This window comes from Erythranthe guttata, chromosome 13, assembly GCF_056151865.1.
Source record: "Erythranthe guttata isolate IM_541 chromosome 13, IM_541, whole genome shotgun sequence".
NCBI lineage: Eukaryota > Viridiplantae > Streptophyta > Magnoliopsida > Lamiales > Phrymaceae > Erythranthe > Erythranthe guttata.
Window position 1 is genome coordinate 7268037 of NC_142545.1, and position 26485 is coordinate 7294521.

The following is a 26485-nucleotide window of genomic DNA, read 5'->3' on the forward strand; positions in this document are numbered from 1 at the left end:
TTAGTATTAGTATTAGTATTAGTATTAGTATTAGTATCAGTATCACTATCATTATCAATATAAGTATTGTTGAATTTAAATGCCTATCAAAATCTGTTAACCGAAGTTGTAACAGTTGTTGTGGGAACAGTATGCAGTTACAACTACAATTCTTGTGTTAACACAGTTATAAACTACTTAAAGCAAATAAATGAACACAAGGAATTAATGTGGTTCAGACACAAATGTGCCCTACATCCACGTGAACCTGCAAACACGATTTCACTAGTTCAGATTTACAGTGTACATTAATAGGACTTATTAAAAACACTAAAGACTCCCTCTTTATGTAATATGCCGTTCTTGTACACAACTCGAACTTCATGTTTCTTCCAACAGCAGCTCCACCCGCGTGCCTTGAACTTTCTTCAAGCCTGAACTCCCTTCAGAAAACGCGGCTGATCTCCCTTGAGATCTATACAACAAATCTGTATATGTTGGCACAGTGCAACGATGGCACAGTCCTGCTCCGTAGAACGCCTTGGCAAAACTTCGATGCTATGAAGAGGTTTTTCTCCCAAATAATGCCCACGGTTCTTGTATGTCTTGGAGGCTTATATAGCCACGAAAATAAGCCCTAAGACCTAACTTGAACCCCAAGAAATCTATTTAACTAGGTAATAGAATCCTAGTTGATCTCTACTTCTATTCTAGATAAGTACAAAAGATACCTAACTAGAATAAAATACATGGAAATAAATCTAAGTCCTAATAGAAGTATTATAAAATAGGACTCTAATAAATTCCAAAATAAACATGGAAAATAAATCTTTGCCAATATTTTAATTCCAAAACTCGGCGGATTTCCTCGATCTTCAATACTCGGAAATCTGGCGCCAACAATCTCCCCCTTTGGCATAGATTGGTCAGAATCCATGTTTAACAAGAACTCTCCCTGCAAAATAGAACTACTCCCCCTGCAGAAGAGATATACTCCCCCTGTAACACAGACTGTTAGGACACTAAATGTTCCTCTCCAATATCAGAATATAAACTTAAACGCATGACATATCAAACAAAAATATTCAAAGCGCAAGAAATCACAACGCAAGTTGTTACGGCAGAGGTTGTTACTACTCCCCCTTTCTGATCAGTCTGTGCCAAAGATAGACTTAGAGTCGTAGTTAGAACAAAGGTCTGTTAAGACATGTAGTCAGTAAATAAGGTAAGCCGCAAAAAATACAAAATATCTAGATCCCCTTAATTCGAAAATCCTCATAAATCTGGAATTTAAAATATTTTCGAAAAACTAAAGAACATCAGCCCAAGCATGAACCAAGTTTGAAAAATGAAGGAAATCAAGTAGACCAAGTTAGCCAAATAGGAAGATTCATTTCAAAGATTAACTAAAAGAACATTGAAAGAAACTAGATAAACTGCTATCAACAAGCTCTTGGATGCACGATATACCTATAGCCCCATGACCATACTCAAGAAACCATAATTTAGGTTAATTTCTTAAGGTTATGAATGCGTATGCGATTGCACAACAATTCGATCGTGGACTTCAAAGAGAATTTCCTAATATATGCTTGAATATCATCCCAACTTTTCGGACTATTTTTCTTCTCCCCCCCCTTTTTTTTTTTTTTTTTTTTTTTTTTTTTTTTTTAAATTCGGGCTATTTTTCTTCTCCCTTTTTTTTTTTTTGAATTCGAACTATTTCTCTTCTCCTCCCTTTTTTTTTTGTTGATATGATGTTCAAGCAAACATTAGGAGGGCAACCTCCTTAAGAATCCACATAGCTTTTAAATAGAAGTCAGAGATGCATATGCGGTAGCATAATTCTCCCAATAGAGGTATGATCTTTGAGATGAATGAGGTTATAGGCATTGATCACTCCCGATAGAGGGTGGCAGCTCTCTTCTATCTAGAGTCCTCGCAGGAACAAAAAATTAATCCACAAAAATTATCGACCCAAATTCAGATAACAAGAATAAACAATCAAACCTTTCAAAGTAAAACAATGATCAACAAAGGCTGAAACATATTACCACAAGATATGTGTGGTAACTCAGTATGTCCTATCAAACTTTCAAGTGTAACCCGGACATAACAGAAGGATGGTTACACTATCATTTCGTTATATTGTTCATTTACGAACACAGCAAGTTCCAAGCGATTTACGCAAGGAATCAAATCGAGGGGAATCGAAAGATTTTGTAAAAGAATCAACAAACTGATTATCTGTTGACACACAATCTATTGACACAACCTTTTGTTTAACTAGATCTCTACCAAGATTAATAGTGCTTTTACCTCTTACCTGTTTCTTAGTTCCATCACCAAGAGTTGCATGTCCACTTGCACATTTCTGATAGCCCTTCAAGTGCTTCGGATTACCTGTTATATACTTAGAACAACCACTATCACAGTACCACAAGTTACTAGCACAAGCATTAAGAGTAGTTGCAGCGGAAAAACAATTAATGTCATCTTTTTTCACCCATTTTTGTTTTATATCAGAGTGTCCCATCTTAGGAGCATGTTGCAACACAGCGGAATCGGGTAAATGTTGTGACAAACTCTTATTTATCAACTTCCATCTTAAAAAACATTTTGGTCTGATGTGACCCAATTTATGGATGAAGTGACAAGTTGGAACATACTTTTTTCCATTAGTTTTACAAGAAAACTTTTGGTTTGTTAAGACATGCGAATTGTTAGGACAATCAATTTTCTTCACAAAAGTGTTTTTAGGATCAACCTTTTTGTCAAACTTACACACATGCTTTTTCTTATTCGCAGGAGGTTGAGATTTTTTTAAATTTAACTGTTGTTTTACTTTCTCAACATCTTTTGTAGCAGCATTCAATTTGAACAAAAGTACCTCTTTATCTTTCTCGAGCTCAGCAACTTGTGTCTTCAAGGCCTTATTCATTTCATCTACAGCAAGACATGTTTTGAGGAGTTCATCTTGTTGTTGCTGAATCATTTCTGCAGTAATCTCCTCTTCATCATCTGAGCTGGTTTCACCTGTATTAAAAGAAGAGTTTAGACTAACAAGGTGATCAGACAAAGAATGTTCATAAGAATGTTCATACCTGACGGATGTCTGCACAGGCACTGTAGCCTCAGATATTGGTTGAATAATCATGCTAGTTCCACAGAAAAGGTTTCCATCCTTTTTGTCTTCCTCCTCATTGGAGTCTTTCATGTCATCACTCTTGGCAGTAGTAACAGATTTTCCCCGCTTCTTTAGTCTATTGGTACACTCGTAATGAGTATGACCAAATCCTTGACATTCTTTACACTGAATTCTTCTTTTCTTGAGGCGTGTGTCAGCCTTTGAGGGATTCTCATTTACTTTGACCATCTTATCAAAATTTTCAGCAATACGTGCCATTAATTTGATAAGGTCTGCTTCAACAGCAGACACTGTTGGTGCATCAGGAGTGGAAACAACAGTAGTCGGAACAACAGAAGTTGGAACATCGGTTGACTGCAGAGCTAAATTTCTTTCTTTGTCCATTCTACTCATACTCAGCTTGTTCTCAAATGTTTGCAAGTTTCCTATGAGCTCGTCAAGATGGAGTTCATCAACATTATTAGCCTCTTCAATTGCAGTTATCTTGTATGCAAATCGATCTGGAAGAGATCTTAGAACTTTGCGCACAAGTTTCCATATTCCTACTCGGAAACAAGGCTCGTCATTAGTGGGAAGGATTCAAGGAAGGAACAAACCTCGAAACTCTGCCATGGACCGATTTCAAAGTCCAATTTTTCAAAAAATATTTCTCAAAAGGCGTGCGAGCCCACAAAATAAAAGAATTCCTCGAACTCCGCCTAGGCGATTTACCAATGATCGAATACATCCGTCGTTTCGAACGTGGCTGCCTCTATGCTCCATTCATCGCTCGGGGACGCCGAGGAGAAGAAGAACCATTTCATTCGTGGCCTCCAACCTGAAATGCAGAGACATCCGCATGTCCGACGCCTCGACTTTCCGACAACTAGTAGACAAAGCTCTCATGGCTGCCCAGGATGAGGGAGAAATTCAAAACAGACGCCGACCACCACCAAATTTCCAACGCCCGTGGGAAAAGAATAATTTTGGCAACCGCCCATTCCGAGGAAATGGAGCGCAGCCAGTCCGCCAACCAACCGGACTGCCGCCATCGCCGCCAAAACCAATCTGCCCAAAGTGTGGGAAAAGTCATTTTAAAGAATGCATACAAGGAACGAGGAACTGCTTCCGATGCCATCAGCCTGGACATATAGTGAGAGAGAATGTCCGAAACCTCCACCAAACGTCCCCGCTCGAGTGTTCGCCATGACTCAAGAGCAGATCGAGCAAGACATGTCTATGATAGCAGATATCATATTTATCCTCGAAGAACCCATATAGGCTCTAATCGATTTCGGCTCTACTCATTCCATTATATCAAACGACATAATCGCGCACTTAAATCGCAAACTGAATCGATTAAATTACAAATACCAAATTCTCATTCCCTCTGGCGAGGAAATGTGCTCCAATCTAGTCATAACCGATTGTCCAATCCAAGTTCATACTCAACCCATGAATTTTGATTTAATCCTCCTACCAATCCAAAACTTCAAAGTTATACTAGGCATGGACTGATTAACCAAATTCAAAGCCCAAATCGATTGTGCCTCAAAAACGGTTATTTTTCCTTTTCCGAGCGGGGAAACCCTAAAATTCCAAAGTCAACCCAAAGCCTCGATTCCAATCATTTCTGCAATCAAAGCAGTCAAACTTATTCACAAGGGTCATTCTGATTACTTGGTGGATATTCTGAATCCGAACCCGATACAAAAAACCCAATATCCGACATTTGAGTTGTGCAAGAGTTCCTCGATGTATTTCCCGACGATATTCCTGGACTTCCACTCGTCTGATTCCAAGATCGTATTTATGTTCCCGATGATCCAAATGTTCGCCGACTAATCTTAACCGAAGCTCACCAAACCGCGTACACTTTGTTAGAGTAGGTGACCAACAAGCCAACTTGTGGCTGTGGTCTTTCGTATTTATTATTGTAATAAACGAACCTTTATTCGTATTAATGATAAAACACATTGGCATTCTATATCTTTGTCCCTTTGTCACAAGCATAGATATAGTCCTTACAGTTATTACAAGTACTAGTAATTGATCGTTAGGATCGTGAGATATTTACTTAAGTATTATAACTGTTAAACGTGTTCCTAGTCGAAGGGTTACGCCACTAATGAGGATATCGGCCTTTCCCATTAAGACTAGCACTTAGTGTATGTGTACTGCATCTCATCAGTAAACGGTATTGTGATATCGGCATGCATAAGTGGGTGCTCGTAAGTTGACGAGTTCACTGAACTCCCTCACCCTAGAAATCTCTAAGTGGTTCCCAATAATCGAGTAGAGATATCTATGGTATAGTTGTACACCATTAGTCCTTATGACCTAGACATCACCGTGACTTCACTAGAGGACCAGCTGTATCGTGACCTGTCCCTGAGTTCCACCGAGGACCATCCCAAGGGCCAGTGTTCGTGCAGTCCGAAATCTAGTGGGAGGTCTGTGCATTGTAGTCGGGGATTCGATCGCTAGAATAGTCTTGGATGTCCTGTGTGTTCTGAAAGTTTGTATTCATTCTAAGTCTCTGGCCAGAGCTGACTAAGTGATGATTAGAGAATTCGATTCTTTAAGTCATGCACGTAAGGATTACAACACTTAGAACGATCGCACCGTTATTGAACATATAAAGAGGTCTCGATGAACCAATGCCTCTAGTTCAATCGGGACATATGAATCGAAGGGACCGTACTGTACGTTAACTATATCTGAAGGTTCTTGCAGGCACTTCATTTGTATCTAGGGAATCATGACGCGTAGTTGCTAGACGCCAATCTTGATTCGTTGGGTGATTAAGGTGAAACGAGCTTCATCTTAATTGTAACTCGAAGGGGACGAGTTTTGACCACAAAGAGTTGTGGGCCCACGGCTAGCTTACACCTGAACCATCGAGGGTCACACTGCTCGTGCACATGAGATCTTTGAATAAACGGTCAGAGATAAAATAGTTTATCTTTGCATAATTGGAAGTCAATATGATTGAGTCCAACATTCGTAATTTGGAATTATGAATGAGAATAAGAAAAGGAAAAGAATAAGCGAACATGTTAGTGAACTTTCTAAATCGGGAAGTTTCCAAATTTAGAAAGTCCGCTGAACTAGGGTTTCCACTTTTGGAAAGTTGGAAAATAAGAGATGGCACTCGTAATGACGAGAAAATTATAATGACTCGGAAATTGTAATCGTTACAATTTTTCGATCATTGAATTGAGAGATACGAGCGATTAAAGAAACTAACGAGCTTAAGCTGTTGGGCCCAGTCCAACTTAAGCCCGCTAGGGTTTCATGCTAGGGACTATAAATACATGATTTATAACCCTAGCACACAAACACACAAAAAACCCTAACCCTAATCGGCCACCCTCTCTCTCTCGCCCTCTCTTCCGCGCGGCCACCACCGCGCCACCTCCGCCGCTCCGTCGCCGGAAACGGCCGTTCCTCGGCCGGCTCTTGTTCGGTATTCTTTCTCCTTTATTTTCTTTCCGTTTTATTCTAACTACTTCGTGTCTAGTGCCACGATTTAGTAGATCGAAGTATACGAGGTGAAATCCGAGAGGAGGAAGACCGTAGATCGAAGAATCGAGGAGCAACGCACGAGCCGAAGCCGCACGCTGCCCCACGCGCCGCCTCGCACAACCGCGCGTGCTGTACACGCGCCGCCGTGAGCTGCCACACCGCCGCTGCTGCTGCTCCATTGCTACCCCGATTCTACGGATTGGTTTCCGTAGTAATCACGACGAATCGTTCGATCCTACCTCACGCGTCAAGAGGTAAATACTCGAAACCCTAGTTTCGTTTTAGGGTTTAATTTAAACTATGATTTCATGCTTGTGTTTGTATGATTTTATGTGATTATGTGTAATCGATTAAATCGTTGCGAGCATGTTATTTGGTTTAAATTGCGAGCATGTTAATTGATTTAAATTCGGTTAAATTTATTAGCATGTATGTTGTTTTTAATTTCGCTGGAAGCGCAAAGGTACGCAATTAATTGTTATCTATTATCGGGCATGTGCTTATGTGATTTAAAACTCGTTTAATTCGCATAAAATTTTTGTTTTCCGCTGCGTACGCGTGCCCGAAACCCAACAGTGGTATCAGAGCTCGTTGCGCAATTAATTGCGTTTCGTTTTAATATGCATGTTCGATTTATTAAAGTAGCGATTGTCGTATTATGTAATTGGGAGTTTTCGTAAGTTTAAAATATTTTTGAAATATTGTTTAGAATTTTTCCAGCTTTAAAATTGTTTAAAATTGGAAAATCGGATCTGAAATTGTTTTTAAAATGTCGGTTTTTTAAATGTTCGGATCGAACCGGCCGAACCGGCCGGTTCGATGGTTGTGTGCGGTTTAGTTGACCGAATCCAAGTGGATTCGGGTCGGTCAGACCGGTTCTCGGTCCGACTGACCCGGCCCACTGATTTGGGTCAGCTGGACCGGACAGAACCGGCCCGATTCGGTCCGAACCGGTCAGACCGGTTGGGCCGAACCGGACCACTGAAAAATAAAAAAAAAAAAAAAAAAAAAAAAAAATTTATTTCAGATTTCTAAAATTAAACTTAAAACAAATTGATTTTAATTTTTGGAAAATTATTTTCAATTAATCCCAATTAGATAATTGGATCGACAATCATCTATTTTAGTAAATAGGTGTTAGATTAATTAATTAATTTAAATTGTTAAATTGATTTCAATTAATAGAACACATATATAATATTGATTATAAGTTCAACTTAATTAGTAGTACCTCAACATTATTTGAATGACTTATGCTAGTTGAGGTTCTATAATTATTTTGAAAACTCGATAATTAATTAATGTAATTAATTATGAAATTAGGTCGTATGTTCCTCTTAGGACAATATGCGTTTTCCATATACCTTTAGAGAACATAGATGTAGGAATCACATAGACCAATCCAAAACCTTCTGATGAGATAAAACACTTAATCAAAACCCCTCATTCTTTTAATTAAGAATCATTTCAAGCTATAAAGAAAAACCCAATCTGTTGAGTTATTTCTTTCCTTCTGCCAACGGTTGGATTATGTGTAGCCCTTTACTATAGTGCAGTAAGCCGTGTTAGCGGGGAGTGCTATGGTAGAGTAAGCTGTAATTCAATTGACATAATGATGAAGGTAGCCATAGAAAAGGGTTATGTTGAATTAACGTGGTCGGCTAGATTAACTAGGGACTGCATTAGTTTGGCATAATCGAGTTCTATGAGCATCTTTGATTGGTAGGTTAGACTTGACACACGACGATTTTGATATTCGCGAGATTAACTTAGGTCATTATCAAGTGTGAGGAAAATTAATTTAGGGTCATATTGTGGATATGATTGATTGTGATCTACCTTTGGGCAAATATAATCGGGCTAGATTAACTACGGGTTATATTTGTCTATTGGACCTAAAGCCCATTAAGAAAAATCAGTTTTCTCGTTTGTCTACTAGAGGGAAGTGGAACTCGATAAAATTAGTGGGAGAACAATTAAATAACATAAGTCCAAACATTTAATTGTAACAATCATTTAACGCGAATCTCTAATAATCCTCTTCTCTATATGTCTCAGATAATTATGTCTAAGAATCCCATAATGTCAATCCTCGACAATAAACTCAATGGCCCTAATTACCTAGATTGGTTGCGTAGTCTTAAGCTTGTGCTAACTGTTGAGGGGCGTCTCTACGTTTTGAACGAGAGGCTTCCCGCCACTATACCTGCCACAGCGACTGATGCTGAAAAGGAAACTTATGAAGTTTGGAAGAAAGATGACACTCATGCTAGGTGCTATATGATAGCCGCCATGGAGCCCGCGCTTGCGAGGAAATATGAGTCTCACTTGCATGCTTTCGATATAAAGGCTCATCTCGATAGCATGTATAGTGAGAATATTAGGGCATCGAGATACGCTGCTACAAAGGAGTTGATCACAGCGAGATTGCGCGAAAGGGGTTTCGGTCCACGAGCACTGTCTCAAAATGATCACCCTCCTTGAAAAGCTAGTGAATCTCGATGTCACCCTCCCGGCCGAGCTCTCGTTGGATTTGATCCTGTTGTCTCTTCCTAGTTCCTATGAATCGTTCATAGTGAACTTCAACATGAACAAACTAGATCCTCCCTTGGATGAGTTAATGAACATGTTGGTCAGCTTCGAGTCCACCATTAAGAAAGAGAAGTCTGTTCTCATTGCTGCTCCTTCTGGAAAGAAGAGTTCTTTCCAAAAGAAGAGAAAGGAAAGAGTTTCCTTCCCAAACAGCAAGTTCGAAGTGGGTGAAGGCAGTGGGGGCCCCAAAGCAAAGGTTAGCAAACAAGTTGATGATGCTTGCCATCACTGTGGAAAGAAAGGACATTGGCGCCGCAACTGCAAGGCTTACCTAAAGCAGAAAGGTTCTGAAAAGGGTACGTATTTCATTGACGTAAATTTGTCTGTCAACTCTTCTTCTTGGGTATTGGATACGGGCTGTGGCTCACATTTGTGCAATGACAAGAAGTCGAAGACTTAGAGCGGGTGAGACCTACCTAAGGATGGGGAATGGAGCAAGAGTTGCTGCTGAAGCCATTGGGACTATTTACTTAAATGTTTTGGATTCTAGTTTTCCTATTGTTTTGAACGATTGTTTATTTGTTCCGTCGCTCATTAGAAACCTTATTTCTATTCCTGTATTAGATATTGAAGGTTTTACTTTTGTTTTTGGAAATTCGATTTGCATTATACAAAAGAATGAGAACTTAATTTGCAAAGGACGACTATTAAACAACTTATATGAACTAAATCCAAGTGAAATACCTATTAACGTTATATCAGCAAAACGTAAGGAGATAGATCAAAACCCCGCACAACTTTGGCACGCTAGATTAGGTCATGTCTCTTTAAGAAGGATGAACGATTTTGTTAGTGAAGGATTGTTCTCTTTGGAGGACGTGAAATCACTACAAACTTGTGAATCTTGCCTTAAAGGGAAAATGACCAAGTCACCCTACAAAGGGGTAATGGAACGAGCCGAAGGTCTTTTGGATTTGATCCATACAGACGTATGTGGTCCACTAAGTGTTAGTGCGAAGGGTGGATATAACTACTTCGCTACCTTTACCGACGATTATTCTAGGTATGGGTATGTGTACTTGATGAAGTACAAGTCTGAAACATTTGAAAGGTTCAAAGATTTTAGACACGAAGTGGAAAAGCAACTCGGACGAAGTATTAAGAAGCTGCGATCCGATCGTGGTGGGGAATACTTGAGCATCGAGTTCATTGACTATCTAAAAGAAAATGGGATACAGTCCCAATGGACTCCACCGGGAACTCCTCAACTTAATGGAGTGTCCGAACGTCGGAATCGAACTTTATTAGATATGGTTCGATCAATGATGGGGTTCACAAACTTACCGGCATACTTGTGGGGTCATGCACTCCGTACTGCCGCGTATTTGCTGAATAGAGTTAACACCAAAGCAGTTAAATCCACACCTTATGAATTTTGGCATTCCCGGAAACCCAATTACAAACATATTAGGATATGGGGTTGTCCCGCTTATGTGAAGCGATTAGTGGGAGATAAGTTGGATAGTAAATCCGACTTGTGCTATTTTGTGGGGTATCCCGAAGACTCAATGGGATACGAGTTCTACTATGTCAAAGAAGCAAAGACGTTTGTTTCGAGAAATGCCACCTTTTTGGAAAGGGAGTTTCTATCCGATAGAAAGGGCAGCATGATAGAACTTGAAATAGTTCAAGAACCACAAAATGAAGTTCAAACGCAAGAACAAGTAATCGAACCAATACAACAAACCACTAATATACCTCCTGAACCTACGGTACGTAGATCCGAAAGAGTTCGGAAAATACCGGACAGGTTATTCCTCCTCGAAAATGATGAAGATCATGTTGATCTTGGACGAGATCCAAGAACATACAATGAGGCCGTATCGGATGCGGACATGGGACATTGGCTAACTGCCATGAAATCCGAAATGGACTCCATGTACTCCAACAAGGTATGGACCTTGGTAGATCCACCTAAAGGAATTGTTCCTATAGGCTGCAAGTGGATCTATAAGAAGAAAATTGGAGTAGATGGAAAGGTGTCGACCTATAAAGCTAGATTGGTAGCAAAAGGATACACTCAAAGGCAAGGTGTTGACTATGAGGAAACCTTTTCGCCGGTCGCGATGCTGAAGTCCATTAGGATTTTGCTGGCCATAGCTGCGTGGTACGACTACGAGATATGGCAAATGGATGTGAAGACCGCCTTCCTTAATGGAGATATTGAGGAAGAAATTTACATGGCGCAGCCGGAAGGCTTCATATCTTCTGGAAGTGAGCAAAAGGTTTGCAAACTCCAGCGATCCATTTATGGATTGAAACAAGCATCCCGTAGTTGGAACATTAGATTCGACTCAACTATCAAAGAGTTTGATTTTGAGAAGAATCCGGAGGAACCTTGTGTATACAAGAAGGTTAGTGGGAGGGCAGTAATATTTCTAGTGCTTTACGTTGATGACATTCTACTCATTGGGAATGACGTAGGAATGTTACAGCAAACGAAAGCATGGTTGTCCACACGTTTCTCAATGAAGGATTTGGGAGAAGCATCTTACGTATTGGGAATACGCATCTATAGAGATAGAGCAAGAAAGATGCTTGGCTTGTCCCAAAGCCTGTACATAGACACCGTTATGAAACGTTTTAGCATGGAAGAATCCAAGAAGGGATTCTTGCCAATGTCCCATGGGGTTCGTCTCTCGAAATCTATGTGTCCCCAAACACCTAGTGAAATCGAGGAGATGAAAAGGACGCCCTATGCTTCTGCCATAGGAAGCATAATGTATGGCATGCTATGTACTAGACCCGATATTGCGTATGCTGTGAGTGTCACAAGCAGATATCAGTCTAACCCCGGCCCGGCTCACTGGAAAGCCGTGAAAGATATCCTCAAGTACTTGCGAAGAACTAAGGATATATTTTTGGTCTATGGGGGTGCCGAGTTGAAATTAGAGGGTTTCACTGACTCTAGTTTTCAATCGGATGTGGACGACTCGAAGTCGAATTCTGGATTTATATTCACGCTTAATGGTGGTGCCGTGTGTTGGAAGAGTTCCAAGCAAAGCACGACGGCCGATTCCACTACCGAAGCGGAATACATTGCAGCGTCCGAAGCTGCAAAAGAAGGGACTTGGATAAGGAAATTCATCCAAGAGTTGGGTGTCATTCCTGATGCTAGTGATCCAGTACCGTTGTACTGTGATAACACCGGAGCCGTGGCACAAGCTAAGGAGCCGCGATCTCATCAGAAGTCGAAGCATATTCTGAGGAAGTATCACGTGATCCGAGAGATCATTGATAGAGGTGAAGTTAAGGTAGAACGAGTCACCTCGGAAGAGAACGTAGCAGACCCCTTCACGAAGCCTTTACCAAGATCGGTCCATGAGAAACATCGAGAGTCGATGGGATTGCGGTTTATGGGTAGTTGGCTTTAGGTCAAGTGGGAGATTGTTAGAGTAGGTGACCAACAAGCCAACTTGTGGCTGTGGTCTTTCGTATTTATTATTGTAATAAACGAACCTTTATTCGTATTAATGATAAAACACATTGGCATTCTATATCTTTGTCCCTTTGTCACAAGCATAGATATAGTCCTTACAGTTATTACAAGTACTAGTAATTGATCGTTAGGATCGTGAGATATTTACTTAAGTATTATAACTGTTAAACGTGTTCCTAGTCGAAGGGTTACGCCACTAATGAGGATATCGGCCTTTCCCATTAAGACTAGCACTTAGTGTATGTGTACTGCATCTCATCAGTAAACGGTATTGTGATATCGGCATGCATAAGTGGGTGCTCGTAAGTTGACGAGTTCACTGAACTCCCTCACCCTAGAAATCTCTAAGTGGTTCCCAATAATCGAGTAGAGATATCTATGGTATAGTTGTACACCATTAGTCCTTATGACCTAGACATCACCGTGACTTCACTAGAGGACCAGCTGTATCGTGACCTGTCCCTGAGTTCCACCGAGGACCATCCCAAGGGCCAGTGTTCGTGCAGTCCGAAATCTAGTGGGAGGTCTGTGCATTGTAGTCGGGGATTCGATCGCTAGAATAGTCTTGGATGTCCTGTGTGTTCTGAAAGTTTGTATTCATTCTAAGTCTCTGGCCAGAGCTGACTAAGTGATGATTAGAGAATTCGATTCTTTAAGTCATGCACGTAAGGATTACAACACTTAGAACGATCGCACCGTTATTGAACATATAAAGAGGTCTCGATGAACCAATGCCTCTAGTTCAATCGGGACATATGAATCGAAGGGACCGTACTGTACGTTAACTATATCTGAAGGTTCTTGCAGGCACTTCATTTGTATCTAGGGAATCATGACGCGTAGTTGCTAGACGCCAATCTTGATTCGTTGGGTGATTAAGGTGAAACGAGCTTCATCTTAATTGTAACTCGAAGGGGACGAGTTTTGACCACAAAGAGTTGTGGGCCCACGGCTAGCTTACACCTGAACCATCGAGGGTCACACTGCTCGTGCACATGAGATCTTTGAATAAACGGTCAGAGATAAAATAGTTTATCTTTGCATAATTGGAAGTCAATATGATTGAGTCCAACATTCGTAATTTGGAATTATGAATGAGAATAAGAAAAGGAAAAGAATAAGCGAACATGTTAGTGAACTTTCTAAATCGGGAAGTTTCCAAATTTAGAAAGTCCGCTGAACTAGGGTTTCCACTTTTGGAAAGTTGGAAAATAAGAGATGGCACTCGTAATGACGAGAAAATTATAATGACTCGGAAATTGTAATCGTTACAATTTTTCGATCATTGAATTGAGAGATACGAGCGATTAAAGAAACTAACGAGCTTAAGCTGTTGGGCCCAGTCCAACTTAAGCCCGCTAGGGTTTCATGCTAGGGACTATAAATACATGATTTATAACCCTAGCACACAAACACACAAAAAACCCTAACCCTAATCGGCCACCCTCTCTCTCTCGCCCTCTCTTCCGCGCGGCCACCACCGCGCCACCTCCGCCGCTCCGTCGCCGGAAACGGCCGTTCCTCGGCCGGCTCTTGTTCGGTATTCTTTCTCCTTTATTTTCTTTCCGTTTTATTCTAACTACTTCGTGTCTAGTGCCACGATTTAGTAGATCGAAGTATACGAGGTGAAATCCGAGAGGAGGAAGACCGTAGATCGAAGAATCGAGGAGCAACGCACGAGCCGAAGCCGCACGCTGCCCCACGCGCCGCCTCGCACAACCGCGCGTGCTGTACACGCGCCGCCGTGAGCTGCCACACCGCCGCTGCTGCTGCTCCATTGCTACCCCGATTCTACGGATTGGTTTCCGTAGTAATCACGACGAATCGTTCGATCCTACCTCACGCGTCAAGAGGTAAATACTCGAAACCCTAGTTTCGTTTTAGGGTTTAATTTAAACTATGATTTCATGCTTGTGTTTGTATGATTTTATGTGATTATGTGTAATCGATTAAATCGTTGCGAGCATGTTATTTGGTTTAAATTGCGAGCATGTTAATTGATTTAAATTCGGTTAAATTTATTAGCATGTATGTTGTTTTTAATTTCGCTGGAAGCGCAAAGGTACGCAATTAATTGTTATCTATTATCGGGCATGTGCTTATGTGATTTAAAACTCGTTTAATTCGCATAAAATTTTTGTTTTCCGCTGCGTACGCGTGCCCGAAACCCAACACACTTGCCATCCCGGAGAAACAAAGATGTACCAAGACCTCAAAAAGCTCTACTGGTGGCCTGGAATGAAGAAAGACGTGGCCCGATTCGTCACCGAATGCCTAATATGCCAGCAAGTCAAGGCGGAACATCAAAGACCCAGAGGCCTACTTCAATCGGCCCTAATTCTGAAGTGAAAATGGGAAGTTGTCACGATGGACTTCGTACAAGGATTTCTGAAAACCCAAAGAGGATCCAACGCCATTTGGGTGATCGTTGACCAACTGACTAAATCACCTCACTTTCTACCAGTCCGAATGACATTCAGTTTAGAAAAGCTAGCCAAACTATACATCCGTGAGATAGTTCGACTTCACGGTGCCCCCATCTCCATTATTTACGACCGAGACCCTCAATTTACATCAAAATTCTGGAAAAGTTTGCACAAAACTTTCGGAACGTGATTCAAAATTTAGCACCGCCTGTTGGGCTAGATACCTAACACACAAGTGCACGTATGGCAAACAAGTAGTAATAGTGGACACGTAAGAGTCGATGTCGATCCCACAGGGAATATTCAAATTACCTAATCCTAAGTACCAAGTTCTAACAATTATGATTTTTATCCAGCCTACGCAAGGTTGTCAAATTTAATCAACTAAATAAAACTAATTATGAAAGTAAATAAAAACGCGAAAATATCAATAAAAACGGAGCTATGATTTTATCTTCCCCTTATGCGATAATTCATTACCCAATTAAACTTCTATCATGCAAGTTATGATTCCCGATTATTAACCCAAGACACGAAATGACTCATAACCCGCTGTCGCGTGTATTATAAGTCTATGCAAACCAATTACTAATAAAGCATTAATGTGTTCTACAACTGGCGATGCACGTTGTCAAATATACCGAGATTTAACAACATGTTGGTCAACAACGTACCATGACGTGTTGTTGTTTCCCTTTAACAACACACACCGAGTGTTGTTAAATGACCTTTTTCTTGTAGTGGAATATGTTTCTCCAAGGCCATGAGCTTCATTAGCAATGTCGCACAACCTCGAATTGAAGTCAGCTACAGTCTCATCTTCTTTCATTCTAAGATCTTCGAAGCGAGTGGCAAGCATCTGGAGTTTTGACAGTCTTACTGAGGCTGTTCCTTCATACGCAGTTTGAAGAATATCCCATGCCCTTTTGGCACATTCACAACCAGATATCAATTTAAATTGGTTGGTGTCAACCGCATTAAATATAGCATTTAAAGCCTTTGAATTGGTATTTGCCACTGCCTGTTCTTTCTTGCTCCAGTTTTCTTCGTGTTTTTCATACTCAACACCTTCTCTGGTTTTGGCCACTGGTCTCGTCCACCCTGTTAGAACTGTACGCCATGAATCTTCGTCCATTGATTTGATGAACATCTTCATCTTGGTTTTCCAATACGTATAGTTCGTTCCATCTAGCAACGGGGGTCGTGTAGTTGAACTGCCTTCCTTGTGAATACTCATCCTACAACAAGTAAAGCAAATAAATCAAATTCCCAAAATCAGACACTAAGTATATCTAGTGACCGGCTCTTGATGCCAATTGTTGAATTTAAATGCCTATCAAAATCTGTTAACCGAAGTTGTAACAGTTGTTGTGGGAACAGTATGCAGTTACAACTACAATTCTTGTGTTAACACAGTTATAAACTACTTAAAGCAAATAAATGAACACAAGGAATTAATGTGGTTCAGACACAAATGTGCCCTACATCCACGTGGACCTGCAAACACGATTTCACTAGTTCAGATTTACAGTGTACATTAATAGGACTTATTAAAAACACTAAAGACTCCCTATTTATGTAATATGCCGTTCTTGTACACAACTCGAACTTCGTGTTTCTTCCAACAGCAGCTCCACCCGCGTGCCTTGAACTTTCTTCAAGCCTGAACTCCCTTCAGAAAACGCGGCTGATCTCCCTTGAGATCTATACAACAAATCTGTATATGTTGGCACAGTGCAACGATGGCACAGTCCTGCTCCGCATAACGCCTTGGCAAAACTTCGATGCTATGAAGAGGTTTTTCTCCCAAATAATGCCCACAGTTCTTGTATGTCTTGGAGGCTTATATAGCCACGAAAATAAGCCCTAAGACCTAACTTGAACCCCAAGAAATCTATTTAACTAGGTAATAGAATCCTAGTTGATCTCTACTTCTATTCTAGATAAGTACAAAAGATACCTAACTAGAATAAAATACATGGAAATAAATCTAAGTCCTAATAGAAGTATTATAAAATAGGACTCTAATAAATTCCAAAATAAACATGGAAAACAAATCTTTGCCAATATTTTAATTCCAAAACTCGGCGGATTTCCTCGATCTTCAATACTCGGAAATCTGGCGCCAACAAGTATCAATATTATTATTAGTATTAGTATCAATATTAGTCTTATTCTTAGTATTAGTATTAGTATCAATATGAATATTAGTATTAGTATTAGTATTAGTATTATTATTAGTATTAGTATTAGTATTGGTACGAGTATGAGTATTAGTATTAGTAACAATATTATTATGAGTATCAGTATTAGTATTAATATTAGTATTAGTATCAATATTAGTATCGGTATTAGTATCAATATTAGTATTAGTATCAGTATTAGTATTAGTATTAGTACCAATATTAATATTAGTATCAATATTAGTATTATCATTAGTATTAGTATTAGTATGAGTATTAGTATTAGTATTAGTATTAGTATTAGTATTAGTATTAGTATTAGTATTAGTATTAATCACTACACCAAAATGGACATTTTCTAACACCACTATTTTTCATTTCTAACGGATTTTATCCATTAGTATTTTCTAACGGATTATAACCGTTAGAAATTGAATTTATCTGTTAGAATTAATGATAAGTCGCTTATATTACTTTTTAATAATTGAAACAATATCTCTAACAGTTGCTATGCGTTAGTAATAGTAACAGTACGTTAGCCTAAAATTATAATAATTTAGAAATTAAAAATAACTATTATTATATAAATAAGTAAATATATGCCTTTATATTTTCCCGTACCCCTCTTTTTCCTTCATTTTTCCTTCCCATCTTTTATTTCCTTCTTCTTCTTTCTCTATTCGACGCTGCAACCCTACTTCTCTCTCCACCCCCATGTCCAACAGCCATTAACGATGACTGAAGTAACCTTCGATTTCTTTCTCTCCCCTCAACCACTGCTAATGTCGGCCTTTATTTGTCGCATCGCCACCGTCACGCCTTCTATCAATTCGTTCATTCGTTCAGGTAAGGTGTCTCTCCCTTCTCATCTCCCTTTCCCTCACCCTCTCTTGTTTCTCCTTTTACGAATTATTCTCTTGTTTTCCCTTTAATTTTCAGCCTTCATTCACATGCTATAAATTTTACAAAAAGAAACCCTAAATTGGATTTTGTTCATATTAAAAGAAACCCTAAATTGGATTTTGTTCTTTTTTTTTTGTATTTGTGTTTATCTTGAATCTGTGATAGGATTATGTGTTGATTTTTGTAGAGAAAATTAGTATGTGTTGTTTCAGCATTTCATGTATTAGGGATATATTTTGGGGTTTCTTATAAAGAAGAAGTTTCACACGCTATAAAACAATTGATATCTCTTAATTGCAAAATTATTATCCTCGTCTACTTTCGAGGGAGTAAAAATTTCTTTTGTTGCTAGTTAAGAGATAATTATTCTTTGATGTAATTCTATCTTATAATTTTCAGTTCTAATGTTGTTTAATCATAATCATTGTAATATGTCCTCTATTACAAGATATTCTTTAAATTGGGCATTTTCACAAATTATAAGGAACCAACTGTAGGTAATCAATCCTATTTGTTATTATTGTGCATTGTCCACTAAGTAGAAGCCATAGTAGTGAACTGGAGAACCAGGTTTTCTTTGATCTTGATGTTTGGGTAGTAATAAAAACTACACCTCAATTATTTATAATATTAGTCAACTGGTTTTCATTTGTTAGTAGCTCTGTTTTTTCACAGGGTGGAGCTGAATTTGGAGAAAGAAAAGATAGATTAACAGATGGGCTAAAGCAATCAGAATTATTGTTAAAACTTAAAAGGTATTATTCGTGAACTGTGTGTTTGATTTGGAAGCCAGAATATGAAAACATAGGTCATTTGAACACAAAAGAAAGAGTAACATATGTTCTGAAGCTAGAAAATATTCTTTTTAATGTACACATTTAAAGGTTGGGTTTGATGTCGTAAATGTATTTTTTTTATTGATCCCACCGTACTTGGAGATGTTGGTGAGAGATTCATATTAACTTTGATTCTTGATCCATGTACTTGGCAAAGTGGCACTTCTTGTTTTATAAGTATTGAATTATTTTCTCTCTTCATACTGTATATGTATGGTTATCATATCTAGAGTTCCATATAGTTTTGAGACAATACTTATTGTGCATATTGTAAATTAAAATTTACATTTATAGATTGACCTCATGTAGGAGAGGAAGTCCTTCTGGCTGACTACCTTGATTTGTCAATTTGGTGTGGAATTCTTGTCTGCTCTTCTACTTGCTGAAAGGGTAACCCTAAGTTGAATATTCAAGTTCATGTTCATGGTCAATTTGGTTTATTTTATGTTTTATGTGTGTGAATGATGCTTTGATTCGAGCATTTTCTTCTTTTTTCTTATGTTGTTCCTTAGGCCTTCTTTGTGACTACTTCTCTTGTGCTTGTAGTCTCATTTCGATGTACTGTTGCAACTCACTTCTCATTCCCAGGTTTTGATTTCTTCTTCTCCATTGTCTCTCTATTGAATTAAGAATTGTCCCACAAAAATATAAATTAAATAACCTTTTAGCAAATTTTCACTTCTCTCAGCAACAAGCATGAAGACGCAATCTCAAAGGGGCAATGAGTTCAAATCCAGAAGAATTGAAGATATTTTATCACCCCTAATGTTATTAGGGGTCAATTATTTAAGTAGGAAATTAATTTTTGATTATGGCATTTACATTTGCGTTATGGAGTTTGTTTCATAATGGTGAACATTAATTACTTTGTATTGAACTTTTTTATGTTACGAAATTTTATTGTAATTTATGGGTATTGTGTGATGTATGATTTGCGTTCCATTATTTATGAATGATTCATATTTATGAATTAATATATAAAATGGAAATATTAAAATTATTGTTTTTTAATTTTTTTTTAACATTTAAAAAAAAATCTAACGGTTATATCCGTTAGAAATGTAGCTAAGAGTGTTACAACAAAAACCATTAGAATGTAATTTCTAACGGACAATAACCGTTAGAAATTTTTATTTCTCACTACGGTATCTATAATTGTTCTAACGGATTCTAAAGTTTGTCTAACGGATATAACCAACCGTTAGAAATTTTTGGCCATATATTTCTAACGCCATTTTTCTAACGGAATTCCGCCGTTAGAAATAATTATTCCAACAGAACATGACTGTTAGAAAATGTCCATTTTGGTGTAGTGAATATTAGTATTAGTATTAGTATTAGTATTATATTAGTATTAGTATTAATATCAGTATGAGTATCAATATTAGTATAAGTATTAATCGATATTAGTATCAAAATTGGTATCAGTATTGGTATCGGTATCAACATTGGAATCAACATTCGTATCAGTACTGGTAGTGGCGTATACATCATATCTCTTTTTTCGCAATATTAATAAGTTGTATTATGGTTTGAGTAATGTGCATCAATACTTGAACGCCGTTAGAGATAAACATGCAGGTTATTTGAATATCTATTGTGTTACTTCTTTGCTACCGTGTTTGTTGTTAACTTAGTTATTTTGCAGAAGATTCACTGGTGTAGTAGATTGCATCCATGAAATAGAATGATTTCACTTAATCTTGATATATCATATGTTTTAAATGATTTCAATATCGTGTTTTGCGCTTCACGTTTTCTTCTTTGTAATATTTAAGTGAATTGTATATGTTTCAACTCTGAATTAAAAACTAAAATTTACGTTTTTTTATTTCCTTCCATTTTGTTTTACTTGAATTGGTGTTGTTATAAAGAGATAGTCGTTTACATAATTTTTTTTTCTTCTCATTTTGAAACTGACATCCGTACAACGCACGGGTGAAATACTAGTGTTTAAAATAAGTTTAGCCAAACGGGCTCACGAAACTTACGTTAGTAAATCCATTGCGAATGGCTATATAATCGACCTTAGAAATCGACCCGAAAAATTGCCTGAAAAATGCTACCTGTTGCATATACATAATTAAATAAAATGTAATATAAAAAATTATGCAAAATAAATAAATAAATAATAATATTGTCTTACAATCCATTTAAGCACAGGAGTGCTGTAGATTCCGGTGTGACGCCTGACGAAGGAGGTTTGATGAGCAAACCTAAATCTAGCTGGATCTATTAAATAAAGGGTCTTAAGATATAGATCATTGATCACAAAACTAATTAGAACTAAATAATAAGTTCAACTAAACTTTTGTTTTTCTTTATTAAATTCATTCCAAAAATGCCCATCCACTCACAAATACAAAATTTGCTATAAGTAAAATTCGAACTGCATTTATCATTTTTTATTATGCATTCAATATCTTCATTTTTCGATCTAACATATTTTTTTCGTTTTTCATTCTAGCATTTTTTACATTATTATAAACAACTTAATTTTTTTTCCCATAGTTTTAAGATTTTATTGAAAATTACGAAAAAAAAATATTTTTTGTTTTTGTTAAACAGTACAATAGATTTTAAAAATACTATGGTAACTATAGTATACTAATACTGAATATTATGAATGGTTTTTTAAGAAAACGGTCGTAGTCGTCTATACACATATGTAGTAACCATAGTAATCCGCAGCCACGTACTCTTAAAACCCTAGCTCTCATTTTGAACCCTAGCCGCTACCGATTCGTAGATAATCATAGTAATCCATAGACACCCGTAGTCCTTTGCACTCATCCAATATGAAACCCTAGATCTCCCACCACCTCCATCTATGAAAATAGATCTCCAAAATCTGCCCATAATTATCCGCTTCCTCTATTGTCCCACTTTCCATCTTAATTAGATTTCCTCTTCCCCAAACCCAACATTAGATTACGACAAAAAATTACCGTCGCCATCGAAGAAAATCACCACCATCGTCGTCGAAGAAAATCACCACCGACGCAAGCGACCAAAACCGCCGCCGCCCCTAGCGACAAAATCACCGCCGCTACTAACGACCAAAAAACACCGTCACCCGTCGCCCCCACATCAAAATCCGATCCAAAAAGACTCCTCCTACAATGGGTACCTCCAAGTCAGGACCAATACCGAAAATAGAGAAAGAGAGAGAGGAGAGAGCGAAAGAGGTGGGGCTTATGAAAAACCAGAGAAAGAAGCCATGGGTGGGGTGGCTGAAAAATTGAAAGCCAGAAAGATAAGGCCATGGTGGGCGGCGGCTGTTTATAGAGAGAGAAATAGAAAAATGAGAGAGGAAAATAAGGGACTTTTTTATTAGGTAAAATAAGGGTATTTTTGGGTTAAATAAAAATAAAAGGATGTGGCTCAAATTTTATTTTCAATTAAGGATTTAATATATTAAATTGTTTTATTTAAGGTTGTGCCTCACATCTAATTATGTTTGGTTTAAGGAGTGTCTCCAATATTACCCCTTAAATAAATTAATTAAACTTTTTTTGAATCTTAAACAAATATTTTTTTTATTTTATTTTTTATTTATACGAAAAAAGAGTAATTAAAAATAAATAAAAAATCTACCGTTTGTAAATTCATATTCCAAGGAGGTCGTCCCCAATTCCCAGGCCTTCCACTTCTTCATCTGAGTAATCACATCAATATTCAATATTGTTTTTGTTTTTTGTTCGAAATAATTCGTTTTGAATTAAATAAAATAAAACAAAAAAAAAAAGAATTAATTAATTTAATCACCTTGGCATTCCCTAATACCATGAGAGTAACACTGTAAAAAACATGCATAACTGCCAGCACAAATATCAAATATGAATTGTGAAGCTGGTGAACTCCGAATATGAAATCAGTGACACTTTCCCCTGCTTATTTAATTTCAATCAAATTAAATTAAAAAAATTAAAATTATAAATACATCAAAATAAAAAATTAAATAAAATTCATGAAAATATACTTTTGCACCACAGTAGTCATAATTATCAGTTCCAGCAGCCAAAGATCTAAGCCACACCATTCGATCTTCATCGTACGAGATCAATTTTCTCTTCCCGTTTTGCCCCTCATCGTCGTTTTCCACTTCCTTATCGCATGGAAGCCATTTATTCCCAAGCTTTTCAGGCACGCATATTTTAGCGATATACGTCGTTCCGACGGTAAGAAGTAACGAAATAAATTCCAGCAGCATCAATTCTAAATAAAAAAAATATATGTTAATTAGTAAAAAAAAAAAAAGAATGATGATCATAAAACAAAAATTATATAAAAGAAATAAAATTGTAACCTGCTTTGATCTTTTCGAGGGCTTCGATCATGGACTTCTTATCGCGTTTCTTTAACCACTTAGCAAGCGATTAGATGAAGAAGAGATTAATTAATGCTAATTAATGGTGCAATAATTATAACCTATTAAGAAATCTTGACTTGGTCTGAGAATTAAATCTTGTCATTTACTACACTGTTGTTACTATGTTGATTAATTATGATGAAATTAATCAGAGACTTTTGTCTTAAGCAGAACAAGAGTACTAATAGTGATCACTTGTGAGTCAAGAATATATTAGCCGGCCGTCTGTATATATATGTTGTATGTATATATTAATTAATTAATGTGACAAATTGGAGAATGAAAATATAACTACAGTAGAACCTCGATAAATTAATACCCGATAAATTAATAACCTCGCTTAAATAATAAATTTTTCCGGTCCCGACTCGGGGACAACGTGCTAAATTAATAATTCGTTAAATTCATAAGATAATACACATTCGAAAAATTTAAGAAGCCCCATATAATATATAAATTAATAATGCATAAAATAATTCTTATTTACATGGTATAGTACATACTTTATAGATCTATGAAAGCTTAATATAATATAATTTAATTGTTGCTTGTTTCTTGTTGAAGTTCATATTACCATTAATCTCGTCCCTCACTTTTCTTAACATGGTTAGAACTTTCGGTATTGTTTTGTCATAACTCAACATAAAATCGTTCTATACCATTGCTGCTTTAAGAGCTTCCGTTCGTGAAATGAGCTCTATAATGCATTGAACTAATGGTACAATGAATAATATACACGTAAAAAAAATTCACCCCCTCCTCCAACCATCACCCTCAGGTGTAGGAACAACTGCTCCCCGTCGAAGTACACCGGCACCCCGTCCCTCAGCACGTTGTTCTTCTCGCGCTCGCACATGTTCGTGATCTTGTACGCTAGCCTCCACTTGACCTTACGGTGGTCGTGCGTGTGCACCATGATCTCTTCGGGCAATACGTACACGAAGTGGAGCGACCCATTTGCCAACCAGAACCACTTGTCGACCCGTTCGTGGAACCCGTGTGGTTTGTGTTTTCGGATCGGCCGGTTTATGATTCTCGCTCTTTCCTTTTCTATGTCGAAGGCAAGGATTCTGCCCGCCTTGTCTCCCAGCCAATGGAGGCGGCCGTGGGCGTAAACTGGCCGGATGCTTACATCGTCCATGCCTGTGAATTGCGCGCTAGTGCACGTAAACTCAACCGCCGATTTGACCATCTCGCCCCCGGAGGGGACAACCACTACCTTGAAGGAAGGGTCCGCCGACGGAAAGTCGACGGCGAGGCCGACGCTCGCGTGATGGCTTGGAATGTTGTAACCGAGAAACATGTTTCCGCCGGTGAACGGGTTGTGGAAAAAATAGTGGTAGGGTTTCAGACGGAGGAGAAACACCCCGTTGCACGACGCCAGGATCGAAGCCTCGGCTGCCATGGTTACGGGCGCCGACGCCGCCGGAGAAATGAGTACGGTGAAAAGCATGGCCTGGAAGGCCGAGCAGTGGAAGATGATAATCCGGTCGGAGGGAGGCGCCGCCGAAGCCGACTCGGATGATAGGAGCGCGTGTACGCCCGCGGAACTCGGACCGGTGATGTAGCTTTTGAAGTTTTTGCTGACGCACGAGTACTGGAGTGCGTTCCTCAAGGGTAGTAGTTTGATGATCTCGAAGACGAGATCGTCTGTCAGCTCCGCCGGCGACGGCGGGTTTCCCCAGAGATATTCCGCGATTGTATTCCTCATCCTGGAGATGGTTTTTTATTTTATTTTTTATTCGGATATGTTTATGATTTCATGTATTCTTGTACAACGTTATATATAAACATTGTGTAGGTGGAAACCTAATAGGTTTGGAATACCATTGTAAATATGTATTTACTCTTTCATAAGGAATCCCGCAACATCGTTGGTAGTGTCCATGAAGTCGAGCATATCTCTATCATCCGGACTCCAAATCACCTGGTTTTGGCGGCATTTGAAAGCTTTTTCAGTGGGCTACAGTTCCTATCTCACGGCATATTTCCAAATTCGGACTCCAACATGGTCAAAATTGGATACCAAAAGCGATCATGAAAATACGTACTACAATTAAAGGACATGAATGCGCATCAAGAAACTTGCACAAAAAGACTCGCTAGAAAAGATACGCACATAAGTAAAAGTACAAAACCATGCAGAAAAGTACTCACAAAAAAGTGCATTCGCAACAAGGATCATGAAGACACAAACTACAATCCTATGACACGAATAAAAATCAACAAACATGCACAAGCACACTCGTTCAAAATTGCATGCACAACCGTACATGTACAAAACCATGCTTAAAAGTGCATTCGCAACAGCGTCCATATAAACAAGAACTACAATACTAGGACTTTAATACACATCAACAAACAACATCAAAAACACTTGATAAAAAAGATACAATGGAGTGTAGAAATAACACTCAACAAGTTAACCTTTACGTGGATTTTTGTGAAGGTTAATTTATATTTCTGTTTTAATTGGTAGATTTTGTGTCTTATGCAAAAATTGAATATTAGGTGTTCGTGAAGCAAAAATGATGAAATAGTAAGAAAATAGTTGCGATTAAGAAAATAAAATCAAATTAGAAGAAGGAATCCCACAACATCGTTGGTAGTGTCCATGAAGTCGAGCATATCTATCTCATCTGGCCTCCAAATCACGTGGTTCCGGCGGTATTTGAAAGTTATTTAAGTGGGCTACAATTCCTATCTCACGGCATATTTCCAAATTCGGAGTCCAACATGGTCAAAATTGGATACCAAAAGCGATCATGAAAATACGTACTACAATTCAAGGACATGAATGCGCATCAAGAAACTTGTACAAAAAGACTCGCTAGAAAAGTTACACACAGAAGTAAAAGTACAAAAGTAAAAGTACAAAAGCATGCCCAAAAGTACTCACACAAAAGTGCATTCGCAACAAGGATGATGAAGACACAAACTACAATCCTAGGACGCGAATACTAATCAACAAACATGCACAAACACACTCGCTCAAAATTGCATGCACAACCGTACATGTACAAAACCATGCGCAAAAGTGCATTCGCAATACCGTTCATTAAAGGAAGAACTACAATACTAGGACTTTAATATGCATCAA

The 26485-nt window shown here is 38.2% G+C and overlaps 1 long non-coding RNA gene and 1 pseudogene across 6 annotated transcripts; one reads left to right on the plus strand and one right to left on the minus strand.

Moving 5' to 3' along the window:
• The window catches only part of LOC148765794 (uncharacterized), a 42025-nt pseudogene extending 16929 nt beyond the window's left edge, over positions 1–25096 (minus strand).
• On the plus strand, positions 17879–19916 carry LOC105953731 (uncharacterized). 6 transcript variants are annotated; one of them, XR_016029124.1, is made up of 5 exons: positions 17879–18120; positions 18853–18932; positions 19308–19413; positions 19560–19601; positions 19702–19916. It is a non-coding gene; the product is annotated as an uncharacterized LOC105953731 (long non-coding RNA). The 6 variants fall into 6 exon arrangements; XR_016029126.1 differs by having other exon boundaries at positions 19323–19413; XR_016029122.1 differs by having other exon boundaries at positions 17880–18120; positions 19308–19403.
• Positions 25097–26485: the final 1389 nt, after the last annotated feature.